This window comes from Equus asinus, chromosome 5 (genome assembly GCF_041296235.1).
Source record: "Equus asinus isolate D_3611 breed Donkey chromosome 5, EquAss-T2T_v2, whole genome shotgun sequence".
NCBI lineage: Eukaryota > Metazoa > Chordata > Mammalia > Perissodactyla > Equidae > Equus > Equus asinus.
Genome location: NC_091794.1, coordinates 26,601,574 through 26,623,487, shown reverse-complemented (window position 1 = coordinate 26,623,487; position 21,914 = coordinate 26,601,574). Strand labels below are relative to the sequence as shown.

The 21,914-nt window shown below is 48.3% G+C and overlaps 1 long non-coding RNA gene across 1 annotated transcript; it reads left to right on the top strand.

Annotated features, from left to right (window-relative positions):
* Window positions 1-322: 322 nt before the first annotated feature.
* Window positions 323-3,251, top strand: LOC106824427 (uncharacterized). Its single transcript, XR_011503208.1, has 5 exons — window positions 323-475; window positions 654-672; window positions 857-1,011; window positions 1,752-1,869; window positions 2,506-3,251. It is a non-coding gene; the product is annotated as an uncharacterized lncRNA (long non-coding RNA).
* The last annotated feature ends 18,663 nt before the right edge of the window (window positions 3,252-21,914 follow it).

Genomic DNA, 21,914 nt, shown 5'->3' with positions numbered 1-21,914 from the left:
GCTATAAATAACATTGAATTTTGATTGGCTGTTTTTCAGTGATCATGGTGTGTATTGGAAATTCTTAGAAAGTGAGAAAAGCTACAAAGAGTTTCTAAAGGTAGTGCCGTTTCGAAACTACAGTCTTGAGTACTGAATAAATTAATTTGCAAGCCAGTTGGTAAACCGTTAGCATCTTAAAATGGGCCATGGCGGGAGCATTTACACCATGGAAATCGGCACACCCTTCAGATCAATGTAGTGTTAATTCACAGCTCCCCAGCCCGCAACTGATTTACCCCCAACCACTGGGAAATTGTTTGTTTCTTTTAAATCTTCGCAGGTGGTTCAAATGGGTAGCCGCTGACCGGGAAGAAGTTCAGGGCTGGGAGTCCACTGAGATGGGCCCTGACAGGGACTACGGCTGAAGAGGAACCCAGCCCAGGTGCTCCCTCAGGGAAGTGCTCCCCGCCTCCAGCCTCAGGCCTTGTTCTTGGTGAGTCTTAATTTAGATCAAGGCCTAGTCAAAAAAGGTTTAATCTCTCTCTGTTTTTGTATTTACACTGTAGCCAGTTGTTTGTCTTTCTTGTTTTATTGCTGCCATTTTAGTCAATGACCTATAGCCTATCTGTCGTGTTTATTTTACTTCTCTTTTTATCCTTTTCTGTTAACAGATCCTCTTGACAGGCAGAGGTGAGGAAGGCTGACCCAGCAGGGAGGAACTGAGGGCCCAGCAAGCTCCTGGGGCTCTGCGGGGACTTTTCCTGCTCTGGGGGCAGGCGGCCTGGGGGAAGTCCTTGATCTTGAACCCAGACAGTTGGAGTCTGCAGGTGGCCCTGCTTTCAAAGTGAACTCCCCGTGATTCTGGCCTTTCCAGCTGAGGAAGTCTGTGAGTCCAGGAGGCTTCCGGAAGGCTGCTCAGCACCTGTTCAACAAAGGCGCCAGCCCCCAGGAGCAGAGGGAAATGGGCAAGTGCCCAGGGCTCTCGACCGGGCGGGATCAGTCAAGCATGGCATCGATAGTGGAACAAAGGTACAAACCAGATTTATGTGTTTTAAACAGGGAGGACTCTCAAAATGTGCTGTGGAGTAAAAAAGTGCAAGTTGCCAAACCACGTGTGGTGCAGGATGCCAACTATGCGAAAACATTTCCACAGAAACAATACAATCCGTTTTGTGTAGGTGTACATATAAATAAAGGAATGGAAATGTCTACATTCTTAAAAGTTCTGGAGCATATGTATCAAACCCTAAAGAGTAGTTACCCCTGGGGAGTGGAGAGGGAGACAGGGAGTGAAGGTCACAGGGAAAGAAACTTGAGATTTATCAGTAATATTTTAATTTTTTAAAGAAAGTTCACTTATGTATGTAATTAAACTTATTTTTAAAACTCTAACCATTGGGGTAAAGGCAAAGCATAGGGTTAGAGTTTGAGGAGAATGAAGCCCTGCTCCAGTCCTCGATACTCCATGCCCGTAGGGCTGTTCTTTAACTGCCTGCCTTTGGTTATTGCCTGGGTGAAATGGGCATAAAAACATAGTGACTCCAGAGGGCTTCCCAAAGAACTAAGTGGCCTGGTAGACGGAGATATACATATGCTAGTTATAAGTAGCATTTTGTGTTTAAAAACAATTTAGAGTCTCTATAAAGACAGACTCAAAATAAAATCCAATGTCTCTCCCCAAGGACAGAAAAAAGAGAGTGGCCACGAAGGAGCCGCCTTGAGTCTGAGAGCAGGTCATGTCAGACTAACGTTACTTCCTCTGTTCACAGGAGGAGGGAAGGGCAAGAAGCAAACACTTATGATGGCTTTCCAGTGACTCCAGCTCTGTGCTGGGTGTCCTCAGAGTTCCCACCACCCCGAGAGGTTTCTCGGGGCAACCTGAACCAGGTTTGGTGAGGTTAGGAAACTCGCCTCCGGGGGACGCTGGGGATCTGGGTTCAGATCTAGATTCAAATGATCCCAGGCAGCTAAGGGCCGGAGCAGCAGCAGCAGCAAGGACAACAGCTGCTGCCACCCTGGGCTGTCATTTGATCCTCACAAGGATGGTAAATTTTATTACTCACATTTTACAAGTGAAGAAAATGAGACGGCAAGAAAGGTTAAGTAGGCCAGCCCAAAGTCACAGGTCTGTCTTGTCCCCAAATCCGAGGTCTTAACCATGCCACCCTATGGCCTCTCTCTTCCACCTACACCCGCCCCACACCAGGGAGGCTCTGGCCTCCTCCTCACGGGGAGATTCTGTCAGAAGCTCTGAAAAGTGGCAACCACCTCTCTAGACTGGGTTAGTGGATCAGGTTGACTGACGCTGGGGGCGGGGCATGCGGAATCCTGTGGGCACCTGGATTGCAGCCAGGTTTCTGAGCGAGATGCTCTTCAGGGCCAGGAGGTCAGGAAGGAGACATGGGAGATGAAAACTGATACTGCTTGTTTAGTGGGTTGAAGTGTGTCCACCAAAAAGATGTGTTCAAGTCCTCACCCCGGTACCTACGAATGTGACCTTATTTGGAAATGGGGTCTTTGCAGGTGTAATCTAGTTACGGCGAACTCCTACTGGATCAAGGTGAGCCCTAAATCCAGTGACTGGCGTCCTTATAAGAAGAGGGAAATTTGGGCACAGAGACACAATGAAGACACACACACACAGAGAAGAAGGCCATGCGAAGATGGAGGCAGACGTGGAGTGATGCAGCTACAAGCCAAGGATGCCAAGGATTGCCGGCCACCAACAACAGTTAGGGAGATGCCAGGAAGGATTCTTCCCTAGAGTCTTTGGAGGGAGCGTGGCCCAGCCGATACCTTGACTTAGGACTTCTGGCCTCCAGAACTGGGAGAGAATGAATTTTTGTTGTTTCAAGCCACCCATGTGTGGCAATATGTTCTGGCGGCCCTAGGAAACTAACACAGCCCGGTTGCTCCACGGCTGATTGGGCAATCCCGGCATGACCTGTGGGCTTGCGCAGTGGGACAGAGGGCTTCGTCCTTGACCCTAATTTATTTTATTATCCTCTTGGATAAAAATAAAGAGAGTGTCTGCCAATCAAATACGTGGATTATTCAAAACCTGGAGAGATGGTGAGTACTGAAGACAGGCTCTATATTCAAAAACATCTCAATGAACTGCAATAATGGGTCACATTTTATAAACTGAAACTTAACTAGGACAAAGTTTTTAATTTAGGTTCAAAGAACTAACTGCATGAATGTGGAATGGGGAACCTCTGGCTTAATGACAGCTCATATAATAAAAGGTGTTGGCCACAGCTGAGTACGAGCCAACAATGCATTGCAGTCATTAAAAAAAGCTAGTGCACATTTAAGGTGCTCCACTGACAAGGAGAAATGAGACCAGCACCCCGTAGGTCTCTGAGCTGGTCAGGCCACATCTGGAGCTTCAATCAGCTCTGAGTACCTCATTTTAGAGTTTTGACACTACTCAGCATCCAGGGAAAGAGAGCCAGGAAAGTGAGGGGTCCAGAAACTGTCATGCAAAGAAAATCGGGGTGGGTGGGGGGCGGCCCTGAGGAGTAGTGGTTAAGTTTGCACACTCTGCTTCAGCAGCCCAGGGTTCACAGGTTCAGATCCCAGGCATGGACCTACACACCACTCATCAAGCTATGTTGTGGCAGTGTCCCACATAAAAAATCGAGGAAGATTGGCACAGATGTTAGCTCAGGGCCAATCTTTCTCACAAAAAAGAAAGAAAGAAAGGAAATCAGGGGATCTAGGCTTATTTCCCCTGGAGATGAGAAGACATGGGAACCTGGGACATGTCTTTAAATGCTGAATGGCTCTCATGAAGGAGAGGAAATAGGCCAATTGTATAGTGTTCCAGAAGATTCCTAACCAGTGGCTCCTGCACTGATGATGGCAAGCAGCAGTCTCATTCTTCAGCAGAGGGGACACTGTTGATTTTGCAGCATTAATTCTCTCTTTTTCTAATAACAGCACCCAGATTTCCTTTGTGAGACCACTCCACCCCCACTTTGTCCATGGTTCCAGGGGTGGGCAAATGACTCAGACTTAGCCCCTCAGAGTGCTCTATCCCTTTGCCCACACCAACCTGTTCAGGGATGGGCACACGGCCCAAGCCAGATCAATGAGTGTCTATCCCGGGCATTTTGTCATAATTACCAGGCAGAGACTGTCTCCTTTCATTAGGATCACAAAGCTGGTAGGATAGAAACCTGGAGGTGCTGGAGGCCAGCTTGCCAACAAGTGAGATGAACATGCTTGAGAATGAAGTCAACACAGGAAATAGAGCCAAGAAATGGAGGCAGAAAGATCTCTACTGGCACCTTGTGAACACCTGGATCCAGCCATGACTGAAACTTGTTTGTGACATGACACAGTACAATCTCCTTTTATGCTTTTACTAGTTTGAGGTGAGGCTTTGTCATTTGCAATCAACTGTCCTAAGACATCACACCCACCTGTAAGAATAGCAAGCTGTCTGATAATGTCATCCAGAAGGATCTGTAATAGTTAACATTTACTGAGAAACTTCCTTTTTCATATTTGAGGAAGATTGGCCCTGAGCTAACATCTGTTGCCAATCTTCATCTTTTTTTTCTCCCCAAAGCCCCAGTACATAGTTGTACATCCTAGTTGCAAGTCCTTCTAGTTCTTCTTCTATTTGGGATGCTGCCATAGCATGGTCTGATGAGCGGTGTGTAGGGCTATGCCCAGGATGCGAACTGGTGGACCCCCGCGCTGCCGAAGCAGAACACGCAAACTTAACCATTACACCACCGGGCCAGCCCCACTGGGCACCTTCTATATGTAGAAATCGTGGTAGATTTTTAAGTTTAATTTTTAATAAAGTTATACTTGCGCATCGTTTAATGAGTTACATAGTTCTGTAAGACTTGTTATGTAGAACAACTGTCTTTTGCAACTCAGACCCCATTTCCCACTCCTGAGGCAATTACTTACAACATTTTCAGCTTGTTCTTTACCTATTGACTTCTCACTGTGAAAGATTAGGATTTAGCTCATTTTCACTCTCTGTGTCCCCACCACACAGCACACTTCCCAACCCCCTTCCTCCTCATTTAATTATGTTGTAATTTTGTTTGGATCAATATTCACTATTTATATTTTCGACTTTGTAAACTCTATTCACAGCTCGTGCAGGATACTACAACTACTCTTCCTGCACAACACTTGGTTTTTGCTAGAGTTAATAATTGTCCTACTTTTTTCATTTGCTAAGTATTCTATGTATTTGCTACTAATTCAACCCCAAAATCTCCCTCGTGTGTGTAAATCTCCGGTCAATATGTTCAAAACCTTAGGTGGCTTGTCAGTTGCATCTTCCTGAACAGCCTGTCCCAGAGCCTCGCGTCTGCTCCAGCCTGGACAGAGCCCCCTCCAGGCCTTGGCCCCAGCTGTTATCCTGGGGTCTCCCCTCACCATCAACTAGACAGTCCCTTTGCTCCTTCTTTTATTGGCTCTTGGTTTCTGGATCCTGTTCCTTCTTCTTTCTTGGTTTACTCTCTTGTTTTGACAGTGCACATCCTCAAGCAGCTTCCTGAGAAAGTGGTTCATGGGAGGTAAATTTTTGAGATCCTCTCAAAAATGTTTCGCTCTCACTCGTAATTGCTGGAGGCTGGATATCATTTTCCCTCAGTATTTTGAAGATCTTGTTCCATTGTGTTCTCGCTTCCAGGGCAGCTGTTGAGAAGCCTGGTGTCATTCTGATTCTGGATCCGTTGTATGAAACCTGTCATTCTGCTTTTGTTTGGTTTTGCTTCCTCAAAACTTATAGGATCTTCTCCTTGTCCCCAGAGAGCTGCTCCAGCAGATCTAAAGATGACCGAGTCAGTCCCCAAGGAGCTCCAAGGCCAATGGAGAAGAGGTGGACTGGTTATCTGTTGCCATGTAACAAATTACCCCAAAAGTTAGAGGCTGAAAAGAACAAACATTTGTTATCTCAAGGCTTCTACAGGTCAGGAATCTGGGTGCATTTATCCAGGGGCCTCTAACTCAGAGTGTCCCATGACAAAACCAACCAAGTGGTGACTGGGCCGGCAGTCACCTCAGAGGCTTGACTGGGGAGCATTTGCTTGCAAGTCACTCATGTGGCAGCTGACTTATCTCAAGTCCTTGCTGACTGTTGGCTAGAGACATCTGGTCCCTGCCACATGAGCCCCTCCAAAGAACTACTCCAAAATGGTGGTTTGCTTCCTTCAGAGTGAGGGGGAGAGAGAGGGAGGAACTGAATCAGAAGCCACAGTCTTTTTGTAACCAATCTTAGAAGTGACATCCCTTAACTTCTACCATATTCTTGTCATTAGAAGGGAGTCAATGAGCCCAACTCACCCTCAAGGGGAGGGCATTACGCAGGAGAAATACCAAGAGATAGGGATCATTGAGAACCATCCTATTAGAGGTTGCCTAGCCCAACAGGCGAATGGGATTAGCGAATGGAGAGCGCCAAGAGAGGAAAGTGCAGGCTGTTGCAGGAGCTCAGGAAAAGAAACGCCAGCTTCTGCCTGAGGAGATCAGAGAGGGCTTCCCAGAAGCAGCAGCTTCGGGTTGAGACTTGACTGAGTAGGAGATATCCCACGTGGACCTGGGGGTAGAAGAGCATCCCAGGCAAAGAAAAAGTATGTGCAAAAGCCAGAGGCGGACAAGGCTTGGTGGGCTCTGGAGCAGCACAGCAAAGCACGGAGCGGCGGGGGGGGGGGGGGGGGTGAGATGTGACACTGGAGTGGGCAAGGCCAGCTCCTGAGGGACTCGCTTGCTCTCCCCAGAAGTTGGTGCTTTATCTTGGAGGCTCTGGGGAGCCATGACTAGCTTTCAGGGGAGTGAGATGGCCAGGTTTGTGGTTTAGTACACTCCGTAGTTGCCAGCTAAGTGAAGGAGAACTGGAGGAGCAGAGGTGGGAGGCAGGGGACCAGGGAGGAGGCTGTGGCAGGTGTCCAAGTGAATGTGGGGGGCTGATCTACGGCAAGGTAAAGGTGACCAATGGGACTTTTACACTGTCACTGAAAAGGCATCCAGCCTGTCTGGGAGCCAGGTGAATGGAAAGAAGGGAGGGAGGGAGGAAGAAACAGGTATGAATGGAAGGAGGTCCGGCGCAGCCCAGAGCGGCCTCCAGGGTTGCCTGTTGACTGGTGAGGCAAATGGCGAGCAGGCAGGGTCTTGCTCCTGCATTATGGAAAAGTTGGCAGGGTTGGGTGGTAACTTTGGGAGACTGGGAAGAAAGGTCGAGGTGGAGATCTCAGCCGCCATTTTGGGTCCCTGGTTTGGCCCCAGGAGGTCCATCTCTAAGTCTCGTTGATTACTCTTCCTCCACACCTCTTAGAGGCCCTCCCATCTGTGGCGTGCAGCCAAGGCTTAGCTTCAGACCCGGGGCTTAGAACTCTGCAGGCACTTCTCGAACCCTCCCTCAAACCCATCCTAGCAGCCTTCAGAGCTAGGCCCACCTTCGCCATTCTGAAGCTCATGGAAGACCTTAAGAACTTGAACTAACTTCCTGTCGCTAATCTACCAGCCTCATCACCCCACCCCTTCTCTACGTGACTGTGAGCAGGTGAGTCACTTCTCAGCTTCCGTCTATAAAATGAGAGAGTGGGACCAGCTGCTCCCCGCTGTCCCTGCCCGTGCTGGCTTGCTGGGATTCCATCTCCCACCCACCGCTCTGGGTTGTGTGGGCTCTGGGCTGTTTCTGTTACATGCATTCCAGCCACCCTGATGGCTGTCTGCATTCCCTCCTTCTGTCTGCTCAGGCCTGCCCCCGGGGAGCCGTGGAGACTGCAATGAGCTCAGCTCCTCATCTTAACTCTGCAAAACTTTTTTGAGGTTTGGTCTTGTTCGCAGCAGAGCACAGTACTAGGACCAGGCTGTCCTGGCCTGGGACCTGCCCAGCACGCCAGGAACCAGACAGAGCCTTCCAGAAGTCATATAGTCCATCCGCCTGCCCTGGGCAGGACTACATTATTCATCAGAGATAATCTTTAAATAAATAGGGAAGAAAACTTTACACCTTCGTGGTAACGTGTTCATATTTTGCAGATCCTCAATGTGAGTTCTTTCTTCCTTCTAGCCTAAATCCTTCAGGAATCCTTAAAACAGAACAAAGCTACATTCTAAGGGCTCCTGGATAGAAGACCCAGGGTGGGTCCTGCCCTACTCAGCTTCAGCTTTCCCCCTCCTGAAGTGGGGGCTCAGGCCTCCAGATAGGAAGGGGACCCCATCTTTTTATCTCCTGCCCTCTCTGGCTAGGCTTAATCCACACCTGCCTGAGGACAGAGTTCCAGTTGCCCTTGGCACGCAGAAGGTGGAGGATGTTATATAACTGGTCTTGACCAGACATTCTGGTTCTGCAGGTAGAATGTGCAAGTTAAAAATTGTTTTAAAAATGCAGTGCTGCTGCCCAAACACACAGTCCTAGGGCAGGAGGCCAGGGGCCGAGGCCACGCGCAGCAGACAGATATGTTTTCTGCAGGGACTTTGGGCCCAGCGCTGTGACACCAAGGGAACATCAAACTCAGGGACCAGTGGCACAAGCCTGCTCCCCAGAAACAGGTTTTGTGCCTAACACCCTCTGAACTGTTTTCTCTAGAACCTGTGCTGCTCCCCCTGCCTCCCCCTCTGGCTCTGCCTCCTCCATAATCACGTCTAGTCTCCACCGGCATCTGCACTGGGGTCTTGCTTTTTTGACATCTTGTTCCCTTTCCACACTTTTAGGCACCTCTAACCTTCCCCTACTTCTTCTTTTCTGGTCCCTTCTTTCTTTTCTTCTTTTTTCCCTCCTTTCTCCACTCCCCTCTACCCACTGAGTAATGGGGATGGGAACTCCTTATCCCGTCCTTAAACTCTTCCCCTCGCCCTAAGCCTCTGGGAGTTGGCGTAGTGGAAGGAGGCAGCCTCTGGTCCCTCCTTCTGCCACCTTGGGGGAGTCCCTTCACCTCTCTGGGCCTCTGTGAGATGGAGACAATAATATCCACTTCACCTTCTGCTTCACAACATAGTTGTGAGATTCAAAAGAGGCGACACTGACTGTTGTACACATATACAAGGAATTTAAAAAATTTTCCTTCATGTCATTCATTTGTTAAACACTTATAATTTCCACACATTGTGGCCAGTTCTGAGGTATGTAACGAGGAATGGAAGACACCTATGGAGTGGCTCCTAAACCTCCTATCAGAATTACACAGAGGGATTCAAAAAAGACAAACTCCCAACCTCCGCCCAGACCTACAGGGTCAGGATCTGCAAAGACGGCCAGGGAGGCAGGGGTAGTGTCTTTCTACAGCTTCTCACGTGAGCCCGACCCTTAGAGTTGGAAACCAGTGTGTTGGTGAGGGAAGGAGCCGGGGGTGGGCTGGGAGGCGGGAGGACAAAGCCAGAACCCCCCGTTGGGGAAACTTGGCTGGGCCAAGGTCGGGGAGGCAGGGGAAGAAGGTGGAAGAAGCTGGTGACTGGGAAGCAAGGAGTTTTCCTCCTGCTTCTTGACGGGGTCTACAGAGATACAACTGTTTCCAGACTGGCCGGAGATTGAAGGCCTGTGATGGATTTCTTTAAAAAAGAAATAAAAGGAACCACAGAGGAAATACAGTAGCTCTAATCATTTCTTCATGACAGGTGGCTTGTCTCCTCAGCTAGGATATTTTATAGGCTATTTTGCTCACAGATCAGTCTATGCCTATTTGTTTTATCTAGAGAGTCATTCTAAAAGTAGGCCTACATTTTCTACTTTGTTCTTGGTGTATGTGTAAATAAAAAATAAGGTTTGTTTGTTTCTTTAAATATTAGTGATACTTATGCTGACGTTTATGAAGCAGTTTCTAACTTTCACTGTCTGGAAACTTAAACGTACGTCGACTAAGAAATGAGCAAAAAAAATAAAGACAAGAATCAAATGCCTCCAACATGGTTTTCATATATGTTTTCTTAGACTTCAGAAGAGTCTTTTAGGAACTGTAATCTGATGGTCAGTAATTCTTTCTTTCTGCTACAGTATCTTTTTTCCTTTGGTTAAATTTAAAGTTAAAATGAATACCTGTAATTTTAAAATGTGAACAGTGACTTTGTTTTCATTCAAAAATTATCTGAGTCTCCAGGCACTCTTTTTTTTGAAGAAGATTAGCCCTGAGCTAACTGCTGCCAATCCTCCTCTTTTTGCTGAGGAAGACTGGCCCTGAGCTAACATCTATGCCCATCTTCCTCTACTTTATACATGGGACGCCTAACACAGCATGGTGTGCCAAGTGATGCCATGTCCGCACCCAGGATCCGAACTGGCGAACCCCGGGCCGCCAAAGCGGAACATGCGAACTTAACCACTGTACCACGAGGTGAACAAAACAGAGCAAAGTCCTGATGGAGGTTCCTTCTAGCTGGGAGGGATAATAAGCCAAACTACGCAGATGAAACAAGAGCCCAGTTAGTAGGGGAGGGAGTAATAAAATGCTGAGGAAAAAACAAAACTCAGGGATTTGAAATACAAAATGAGAGTCAAGGAGACAGGTTGGAATTTTAGATCGGGGCACCTGGAAGACCTCCTGGGAAGCTAACTTTTTAAACTTTTCATCACAGAAGAATTCAAAGATATGCAAAGTTAGAATAATAAAATGAATACCTATATATCCATTGCTCAGTTTAAACAAATATTAACATTTTGCCAATATGGCTTTGTCTAATTTTCCCCAACCTTTTACTTGTTTTTCTTGTCCTAGGGTTTTTAAAAGCAAATCCGAGATTTCACATCAATTTTCCTATAAATGCTCCAGTAAGCATCTTAACTGATAAGCTAATTCTAAAAATTACATATTTACCCTGCTACGACATACCCAATAAAATTAACAATAATCCCTTAAAATCATCTAATAACCAGTCCATATTCTCATTTCCCAATAAACTCAAAAATATCTTTTTCCACGTGGTTTTGAAACAGGATAATAAAAGTTAATTCTAAGCGGTAACATATATTTTAATACTTTCCTCTATTTTTCAGAGATCCTACCATGAACACGTATTGCTTTTATAATTTTTTAAAAATGTAAATTGAAAAAGAAAAAGAAAAGATGACAGACTGGAGAAAAAGCTTGCAGCAAATAAGACAAAAGATTAGGTTCATAAAGAGCTAATAGAGACTGATAAAGAGCAAAGAATATGAACTCAATTTATTTCAAGAGGAAACTAAACAGTAAATAAACACTATGAGGTACCAGATTTAGTTAACAAGATTCAGCCACGTGAACAAACAGCAAAGTTCTCTGCAGAATTGATGAGAGCTGCTCACACACTGCTCAAAAAGTGTAAATTGTTCCACTAGGGAACAACAGAGCCATAAGGAATTAAAAAGCTATCAATAAATATGTGTTTATCCTAGATTGGCCCTGAGCTAACATCTGTTGCCAGTCTTCCTCTTTTTGCTTGAGAAAGATTGTTCCTGAGCCAACATCTCCACCATTCTTCCTTTATTTTCTATGTGGGACGCTGACACAGCATGGCTTGATGAGCCATGTATAGGTCCACACCTGGGATCCGAACCCGTGAACCCCAGGCTGCTGAAGTGGAGCACACTAACTTAACCGCTACGCCACTGGGCTGGCCCCTATATGTTTATCTTTGAAAGCAAAAAGAAGCAAACTAAATAGTCAGCAATAAAAAAATGAATAAATCAATGATGGTTCATCAACTTGATGGAAGATCAGGCTCCCATTAAAAATTCTATGCATGAAGACTGTAGGATTATGAAGGAGCATCTAGGATAAAAATGTTAAGTGACCTGCAAAATATAAAATAGATTACTGTAAGTGCAGCAATATCAAATAGATATGTATTTGGACAAACAGGAAGGAATGGACAGAGAAAAAAATAACATCATTGGGCTGGAATGCTGAGATCGTTGGTGATTTCTTTTTCCTCTAAAATTTCCTTTAATGTCTTTATATTGTTTTTACGTTAGTTCTTTTTGAAAGAAGTCAGGACGTGGGTGAGAGTCTGGAATGATGCAGGAATTGTGCCCACATGCTGTGTCCTCCCTCTCTTGAAGTCTTGCCCAGATCTCCACCTCCTGCCGGGCCCTCACTCCCCACCCCCTGGGAGAGTCCTGAAGGGACAGCCGGCCGCTCCATTTCTCTCAGCCAGTAGCAGGCCCTGGCGCCTAGGGCACTGCAGGGACAGCCAGCAGCTGCTCGCCTTTGCCAAGCTCGCCTCCCCGCCAAGCTCTTTACATACCGTATCTCAATTTAACCCTTACAACAACTCAGTGAGATAGGTGCTATTATCTCCATTTTCTAGATTTCAGAACAGACTCACGGCGAGTTGGATAACTTGCCCAAAGTCACAGAGTGGATAAAGAGCAGAGCCAAATTCAGGCCTCTGCTGTTAGCCACTGTGCTAGGTTCTCCGGGCTCTGCCCCTCGACTTGCACTGCAGTAGAGTGAGCTCGCTAACCTCTCTGGTCTCCTATTCACTCTCAGGTAACAAGGTGAGGTGCCCTGGGAAGACACTCACCTCCCTGGATCTGGACTCAGAGATCTACACGCATCTGAACAGTGCAGAGAATGGTGGGACCACCACCTCCATTGACTTGCTCATTCATTCATTCCATGCACATCTACTGAACACTCTATGAGGCAGGCACTTACCCCTGGGACACACATAACAAGGCATGGTCCTTGTCTAACAAAGGGAGGAATACACATCAACAGAGAAGTATAATGAAATACTTTCTTCCTCCAAACATCACCTCCTCAGAGAGCATGTGCTGGGCCTTGTTATCCAAAGCACCTCTCCATGGCCATTCACTCTCCCGTCATGAACACACTCAAGACCCTTCAAACCCGGAAGAGAGGTGACTGGGGCAATGGAACAACAATCACAGGGTTTACAGCCAGAGATCCTGGCTCCAGCCCTGACTTCACAGAGAAACCAGAACCAGAGGGTCTGGTGGGGGAGGAGTGGGGTGGGGCGGGGCTTAGAGCTCTTCTAGGCCAACTCTTAACATCTTCAGCTTCTGGACTTTGCAGGAGGAGTGGGGGGAGGCAGTGGGTGTCCCATGGCTTTAGAGTTCACCTGTTTTACAGAGAAATACTTAAAAAGATTGCTTTCCCTTCAAACTGGCAGTTTATCTCGTATATTTTGGCCTAAGCAAATAACGACAAGAAAAGGACAAAGATGAGTCCAGGGATGTTCATCACAGCATTGTTGATAATGACAGAAAGCTGTAAAAGCGTCATCCAACCACAGGGGGATGGGGAAATGTGGTTGAGTCCTGCGATGGAATGGTGTGTGCTCATGAAAATGCGTGTGTAGACCTACATATCCATGACCCCACCAGCCTGGTCTACACAGGCCCAGTAACCCACACCCTTATGCCACGTAGCTGGCCCATGCCAGCGTCTACAAAGGCCTTGAATACTTTTGAAAAGGCACTTAAAATGTATCTTTCATGACAAACCACATTCCCAAGCAGTGTGCTTGATGCTACTTCATTTTGGCAATTTTTTTTATCTATGTATGAGACAAAAATATATTGGTTATCTCTGGTTGGTGGGCCTATAGGTAATTTTTGTCCTTTTTTGCTGATTTTTTTGTCTTAAATTTTATGCATTAAATATAAATGACTTGGATGATAGAAATGAAAAGAAAATAAATAAGATCTAGGCTATCCTCTGGAGATGAGGGTGAGGCGGTATGACCTGCCAGGTGTGGGTTGAATGAAGGGAACAGCATGTGTGATCCAGGGAGCAGAATCCCCAGGGGAGAAACCTCAGTGCCCGTCCATCCTCAGAGGAAATGAAATCCTCCCCGAACAGGGAAGGTATTGAAACCCAATCAACTCACTCTAATCAGCTTAGTGTTCGTTCCATACACTCCAGGCTTAGCCTGCCAGGTGCAGGGACAATGAGATTAGAAATGCAAAATTGATTTCAGAACCACAGGGTCCCTTCCAGGCAGTGAGGGGCAGAGATCAACGGCTCCACTGCAGGCCTCTGAGCAACTGCCAGCCCTTCCAGGCCCTGAGGTGTCTGACCCTCTCAGGGACCCAGGGGGCAGAGCCTCCTCCCTGGGGACCCATCCCCTTTCAACCGCCATTCAGGGAGTTCTTTCCCAAACGAAATTAAGTTTTCTGCCATCATAATTATAAATACAATATTTTCATTTTTTCCTCTGATTATAGGATAATTGAAGGGTATAAAAACGTATATACGTGCTTGGCATATGCATGAATCATAAGGAAAAAAAATATCACCGCTAAAACCATGCCCTGGAAATATAACCAGTCGTTTTTTTTAGATGTCTTTCTACACTGCAATTCATATATATAAGCATAATTGGCATCACCCTGTTGCCCCCAGGGGGATCCTGATCTCTTCATTTACCATCAAGCATGCAGCGTCCCCAAGTCCCTGGAGAAAGGCTGCACAGCCTCATCCCTGGGGCCTGGCTCCCCAGGCAGCTGATAGGCCCCTGACTGGAATGCCTGCCAGTGGAGACGTGGGTACCTCTCCCCCTCAGTGTGCGCTGTCCTGATGACCCTTGAGGAAGAAGACTTCCTCGCTGAAGACTAAATTCTCCTGGGGAGGAACAGTAGGAGCAGAAGTAGGAGCAGAAGGACGTGGAGCTGGGATTAAGACTGTGAAATCCCCTGTAACCGTGTGGTTTGGTTTATAACGAAGTCAGGACAGCCCTGCACAGAGGAACACCAATCACACTGCCACGGCCTGCATTTCGCATAACGGGCACCGCAACATTACCGTTGTCCACAACTGGTTCTACGCAGACTCCCGGGATCTCCCTCACTTACAGTTCCAACAACAGTGGCCATTTCGTTTGGCGTTGTGGCTGGGAATTCACATAGGAGAAGCTAGAGGGTCCCTCTCACCAAGTTTGACCCGTGCCTGATTCTCTGACTCGGGAGCAGGTGGTTCCTGCCTCCTGGCTTGGATGCCAGGCCATTTATGCAGCTTGCTCAGCTTGTGAGACCCTGGAGTGTATGGTCTCTGTCCTCCCCATCCAGTGTGCTTGAGACAGCTCAGTGCTGCCAGGGCGTGCAGCCTGACGCAGACCCCCAGTCGGGCCCCACCGGCCTAGTCTACGCAGGCCCAGCAACCCACCCCTTTATCTCACTGAGTGGGCCCAAGGCCAGGGTCCACCTTCCGCAGCTTCTCACGCTTCTCCCAAGGCGACATTATGCAAAGCATAAAGCCTCTACTCCAGCCCACCCATTTGCCTCTGGTTTGCCATCACAATCCCCAAACCTTTACTTTCTAACTGGCCCCCTGTATCAGCATTCCGTGGAAACTCAGAATCTTTTCACAAGGTGTTCCTCTGATCAAAAACTTCACAGTGGTTTTCTATTTCACTCAAAGTTAAATCCAGTCCTTATAAAGGCCATCTTCTCCAACTCCACTGGGCCCCCGGCTGTTCCTCCAATGCATCAGGCATGCTTCTGCTTCAGGGCCTTTGCCCAGCTGTCCCCTCTATCTGGAATGCTCTCCCCTCAGGTATTCATTTGGTCACTTCTCTCACCTCCTCAAGTCTTTGTTCAAACTTCACCTTCTCAACGAGGCCCCCTTGTCCCCACATTAACACGGCAGTCTGCAGTCCCACCAGCACCCCCGACCCCCCTCATTCTGCTCCGCTCTCTTTTTTCAATAGTTCTATCACCTTCTAACATACTACAAAATCAACTAGTTTATTATGTTTATTTTTTGCTGTCCAGCCCCCACTAGCCAGAATGGAGGCTCCCTGAGGGCAGGGATCTCTGTGTCTTTTTTCACTGATGTATCTCCAGTGTCTAGAACAGTGCCTTGCAGAGAGCAGGTGCACAATGAATAGGTGTTGAATGAATGAACAAAAGGTCTTTGGAATTCTGTTTATGGGAGGAGGTTCCCAATGGGGAAGGATAAGCGTACTTTTACTTCGGGCCAGAGGCGGAAATAGGGTGGAACGTGTCCATCACAGCCTGAGTTCCCAGTGTGGTTCCGAATCTTCAGCTCGTTCTCCCACTCCGCCCAGCATGGAATGAGGAGGGAGTGTGCTCTGCGTGTACCCTGTACATCTATCTACCTGCGATGCCAGGCCCTCCTGGAGACGTCTAAGATAAACAGGCAGAGATGCCCTTGGCCTGCCTTAGGCCCCATCTTGGACCAATTAGGTTCGACCTCAGATAACTTCCCGGACAGCCCCGGGGAGTGAGGGGCAGTCCAGATGACCAAGGGCCTGCAGAATCGCTCTCTGGTGATGCTTGTCTTCCTGGGCCCAGCCGTGTGTGTCTTACTTGAAAGAAACAGGATGAATTAAATGATGCCCCAAAAGTTCCTGAGGCAGCTGGGATGCGGTGGGGAAAGTACAAGCTCTGAAGCCAGATGTTGTGGGTTCAGGTTCCACCTCTGCCACTTACGAGCTGTGTAACAGGTTTTGAAACCCTCTGTGGTGGGCAGAGTAGTGGTCCCCAAGGATGCCCATACTCTAACCCCCAGAACTGTGCATGCGTTACGTTACATGGCAAAGGTGACTTTGCAGATGTGGTTAGGATTACAGACCTTGAGATGGAAGATTGCCCTGAATATTCCCTGTGGGCCCAATCTAATCACATGAGCCCTCAAAAACTGAGAACTTTCTCTGGCTGAAAGCAGAAGAGAGATGAGGCACAAGAGATGGTCAGAGAGATTCCCAACATGAAAAGAACTCAGCCATCATTGCTGGCTTTGAAGATGGAGGAAGGGAGCTACAAGCCAATGAATGCAGGCTCTCTTGAGAAGCTGAGATGACCCAAGCTGACAGCCAACAGGGACCTCATCCCACACTGCGTGGAACTCAATTCTGCCAAACTCCAGGCATCAGTTTGGAGCAGACTCATCTCCAAAGTCCCCAGATAGGAACACAGCCCTGCCAACACCTTGATTTCAATTTTGTGAAACCCAAGGCAGAGAACAGGCTGAGCCGTGCTGTGCCCTGACATCTGACCTACGGAACATCCAGATGATGCGTTTGTGTGGTTTTAAGCTGCTAAATTTGTGTTGATATGTTACAGCAACAACAGAAAATGAATATTCTCTTTGAGCCTTGATTTTCTCAGCTGTGAAATGGAGACAATGATCATACTATCCGTCTTGCTGACTTGCTGCAGCGACCAAATGAAATAACAAGTAGAAGGTGCTGTGTAAGCTGGAGAGTACTCGACAATGTAAGGTTGTAAGTTGGGAGGATTCCGCCCCTTAGGAGCCACAGGCTTATTTCTCAGCCTGGAGAGAGACAAAGAGAGGGAAGCTTAGCCAGTTATGTGGTAAGGACCAGAACTCCAGGTACATTCAAGAATAGTGGTGAAGCGGGGCCAGCCCAGTGGCATAGTGGTTAAGTTTGTGTACTCTGCTTTGGTGGCCCAGGGTTCGCCAGTTGGGATCTCAGGCACAGACCTATGCACTGCTCATCAAGCCATGCTGTGGCAGGCGTCCCACATATAAAATAGAGGAAGATGGGCACAGATGTTAGCTCAGGGCCAAGCTTCCTCCGCAAAAAGAAGAGGATTGGTAGCAGAAGTTAGCTCAGTGCTGATCATCCTCAAAAAAGAAAAGAAAAGAATAGCAGTGAAGGGCTCTGATTCTTGGATTCTAGCTAGTCCAAAGTGTGGCCTCTTCCTCAGTGACTGGGGCCAAAGCTGCAGGGAAGGGAATGGCCTGTGTCAGAGCGGCTGATGAGCCCACTCCTGGCTGCCCTTCCATCTTAGTCCTGAAAAGCCATGCTGCTAGTAGCCACACCCAAGTGAGCTGAGGTGAGATGGATAGGGTGAGGAGACAGAAGTTTTGTGACAGACAGTCCTCCCAGCCCCTCCCCTCTCTTCCTGCTTCAGTTCAGTTCAGCAAAGCCAGCCCTGCCAAGCAGGAGGAGGAGGCAAAGACAGCGGCTCTCCCTGCCTCCACCAGGGCACTGTGGTTCCGGCCTCCGCTGCTGCTCTCTCTGCAGTAAGGTATCCCCTTGGATCCCCAGGCACCTGGGAATTGTCCGCTGACCCTGGCATCCCCACTTGGCCCCCTTTCCCTGCCTCTCTGCTTGCCCTGTCCTGGTTGAGGCTGGGTGGGGAAGGGCGTGACCCCTGAGCCACTTGGAGCATGGTGGGGGCAGTTCCCAAGTTGAAAGCACAGAGCGGGAGTGTCAGGGACTCTGTTGTTTAGCCTCCTGCCAAGGAGAAAACAGCCTCAAGAATGGGACCCTCCTTCCAAGATGGGCAGGGGGGCAGTGGACCCTCTTCCCAGCTCCTGGGGGGACCAAGGCCACAGTGGTTGAGAGGAAACCACATTGCCAGTTTCCACTACCTCCCGAGGGACAGTCCCACCCCTCTGGGAAGCACCTCGTAGACTCCCTCCCCCAATACATATATATGACCCAAGTTAGAAGGGCCCTGTGAAGCTATCTAGCCCAAACTCCTTGTCATACACTTGGGAAACTGAGGCCCAGAGAGAGGGAAGCTTCCATTATACAGGGAGTCAGCAATGAGGCCTCAGACCTTATCTCTCTTCAAAATTCACACACTATGCATCCAACAAGCTGCACAGAAAAGCAAGGTCGAGTCCCAAATACCCCTCCCCCTCCACCTCCTCTCCCTACCAGCCTTATCCCCTATATCAGCTTGTCGCTTTGAGATTCTGGACAGGGGCCAGACCATCCTGTTTACTCTCAGCCTGGAGGGGCTTATCATAGAGGTAACCACAGTCTCCCAAGATTAAATAAAAACAGCCCCACTTCCAGATATTCATTCCTTTATTTATTATTTATACCACACCTACTTCCAAAACATATTTGAGGTGGCTCACAATAAAAGCCATACATGCAAGAGAACTATTGGAAAGCAAAAAAACTCTCAGACAGTCAAAACCTTTCAAGATTTTCATATCGTGGGAGTGATTTTGTTTTTTAAGAACAAAAGAGGTCTTTGACCTCAGTTACTTGAAGGGGTAAGGTCTTGAGTATGGATATTTAAAGGTGCCTGGTCAGGTTGAGTAGTTGAAACTGGAGCTTCTGATAGAGTGTGGGGACCAGGAATAGGAAAGGACAGCCATCAGGAGGCCAAGAGCAAGTGTAGGAGAAAAAGGCTCGTTTTCTCTTACTCCCTTTTTTCCTTCTTGGATGCTGAGGTGTGATAACGTGACACTTAGAGCAACAGCCACTATCTTGTGGCCCTGAGGCATGACACACCCAACATGCTGAGGATGACAAAAGGAAAGGGGCCTAGGTCCTTGATGACAGAGTTGAGCTGCTCAACCAACCCTGAAGAGTCCACCATCAGCTGTCTGAGAGATAATGAAAAGTTCCTACTATTTAAGCCACTGTTAATCAGGTATTCTGTTACTTGCAGCTGAATGGTCCACACTGATAAAATGAAAGTGAGCAGTGTGAGATGCAGTGGAAGCACAAAGGGCAGATGACTTGTTTTACCCAGCTGGATCCTAAAAGGCTTCTCAGAAGATACCCCTGAGGAGGGCCTTTTTTTTGAGGAAGATCAGCCCTGAGCTAACATCTGCTGCCAATCCTCCTCTTTTTGCTGAGGAAGACTGGCCCTGAGCTAACATCCATGTCCATCTTCCTCCAATTTATATGTGGGACGCCTGCCACAGCATGGCTGGCCAAGCCGAGCCATGTCTGCACCTGGGATCCAAACCGGCAATCCCCGGGCTGCTGAAGTGGAATGTGCGAACTTAACTACTGCGCCACCAGGCCAGCCCCTGAGGAGGGTCTTGCAGGACGAGTAGGAGTTTGCTAGACAGGCAGGGGAAGGAAAGGCATGCCAGGAAGTTGGATGGCAATGAAAAAGGCATAGAGGGAAGAAGGAGGATGCAGGTTGGAGGGCTCACTCACAGAGAGCTGAGAAGTGAGAGGCATCTGGAAGAACACAAGCAGAACACAATGGGCCCTGGAGCCAGGACGAAAAGTGTGGACTTGGTTGAGTGGGCAATAGGGAGCCAGTGAGGGAATTGAGGCAAGGGGATAGAAGTGGGAGCTGGAAGAAGTCAAGCAGGTTACAAGATATCCAGGCGATTGGGCTCCATGAGGAAGGATGAGTGTTGGGAACAAATCAAAGTGACCCAGACATTGAGAGGGAGCCAGAATCAGTATCAAGACTTTTTCACCAAAAATGTTCTCACCTTTGTTTTTGACCTTCTCTAGGGACCCCTCGTTTTGCAAGAACCAGTCACCCTGATGATGGGAACTGTCAATCACACAAAAAACAGCAGCTGCTGGAAAAATGCTACCAAAGATCAGGAACCCTCAAAAAGAAGATGCCATGTGCTAGCACTTCAGAGCATCTGGCCAGACTCTTCATGGCGCAAAAGAGGAAACTGAGCCCTGAGAAGGGATGTGAGCTGACGGGGCCAAACAGCTGACTGGAGGCAGAGCAGGCCTGGAGCCCAGTTAGCCTGGTCCTTGGACTAGCACTCAGCCCCACCACCGCTCAGCTCCTCTCATCACTACAACTGCCCATAGATCAAAAGAGAACAAACGAGAAAACTCTGGGCCCAACAGGATGACACAGCCCTGCCTCCCGGCAAAGAGAAGACAAAGCAACAATGTTTGAAGCATATTAATAGGGCCTGTCCCCCAGAGTGAGGAAGTTAGAGATAAAATTCCTTAAGCCCATACTGATGGCTTTTAGCACCCTTCCAGAATTCCTAAAAAACTAAACTTCTATTTTTAAAAAAATACAAACAAACTTTGAAGTCATTTGAAGATAAAAGGTATTTTATGGGCCAAGGCTGGTGAAGGGAAGGCTCGCAGGGATTTTACAAGGATTTTGCCAATGGGCTGCAGATGTCTCTGTCACCGCCCTGCTGAGGCAAGGTGCCCGAGCCTCGGAGTCTTTCAGGGCTGCTCGGTTACACGGCCCTGATGTGCAGAAGGACCAGACTGCCCGGGTTCAAATCCCAGATCCATCACTCACCAGCTGGAGGCAAGTCACCTACCTCTCTGTGCTTTGGTTTCCCCATCTGAAAATAGGGACAATAATCATTGTCACTAGCTCACAGGCCATGTGAAGATTGAATGAGTTGTTGTAAGGGCTTAGAGCGGTGGGTGCACTTTGGCGGTGTTAGCTCTCATTATTAGCTCCGTGGGTCTCGGTGCAGAAACACATCCCAGCAGTACCCAGCCTGCCCGGGCCTCCTCAGTCACTAGCCAGCCACCCGTGGGTAGGTGGGATAGGCCTTTGCGGTTAAGTGTGGTCCCTGGACCAGCAGCAACCATCAGCTGGGAGATGGTCAGGAAGGCTGAATCAGGGGTCCCACCCTGATCCTACTGAGGCAGAATCTTCATTTTAACAAGATCTCCAGGGGACTCAGGTGAGCGCTGAAGTTTAGGAGCATTGGGAGAGGCCGCTGAAATGAGTATTGAAGGCATCTCCCAGTGGAGGGGCTTTGGCCCCTTTGCAGGCAGGACCCCACGGGCCCTCCTGGTCCTGAGACCAGGGCTTCCAGAGCTGCCATGTCATGTCTCCCTCCTGCCTGCTCGAGATGCCTGGCCCGGGGCCTGACGCTGACTCCCACTTTCTGCAGGTCTGGATGTCACTTCTGTTTCCCTTTCTCTGCTTTGGATCCATAGGTTGGAGCACATAGGAGCCCCTGGCTTCGCCTTGAGTGCCTGGGACAGAGAGTTGGTGGTGCCTCTTCTGTGGAGCCTCCAGCTTTGCCCAGGGAGTGACCTTCTACAAATCCTTGTGGCATGTAGAACTCGAGGCTGCTTTCCTAACAGCCGTGCAAGGCCAGTCACCCTGCCACTGGACAGTCATGGGGCTGGCTGTGCGGATGACTAATTCCAAGAAGTTGGGGGTCAACTAAAAACCCTCAGCCGAGCAGACAGGGAACCATTCATTTGGTAATTCTCTCCAGTAACATTTTTTTAGAGATGACTGTACTTTACTTACCTGACTCCAACGGCACCACTTGGTCTAGAAGTCAGGAAAACCTTGGTGTTGC